Genomic DNA, 428 nt, shown 5'->3' on the forward strand with positions numbered 1-428 from the left:
GACTGATACAAAGGCCTACCATTCACCAAGCCAATGACAGGTATCCAAGTGAAACACTGCTTGTTTTGGACAATAAATGACAATGGCTGGGGGAGTCTGCAGATACTCCTAGGAAAAAGTGTTGGGACTGCTGAACCCCGCATGTATAAAGGAAACTACTTTCAAAAAGTAAATAAACGCTCTATATAAAGGGTTCTCTCACCCAAATCTTGTTTATTTTTAAGTAGCAGTGTTACATATGACATCTTTTTAAATGTTTCTTTTTGGAACAGCTTACAGAAAATGGCACCTTGGGACTCTTGTCTGATGAAGTTTCTTAGGTAATATACCTACACCAAGTCAAATAAACTAAAAAACAGAGCCTTAAGTTTTTTCAAGTTCTTCCAAAAGGCTAAGATCAAGGAAGACAGATAGCTAACTATCAAATG

This window comes from Octodon degus, unplaced genomic scaffold (genome assembly GCF_000260255.1).
Source record: "Octodon degus isolate 3935 unplaced genomic scaffold, OctDeg1.0 scaffold00140, whole genome shotgun sequence".
Lineage (NCBI taxonomy): Eukaryota > Metazoa > Chordata > Mammalia > Rodentia > Octodontidae > Octodon > Octodon degus.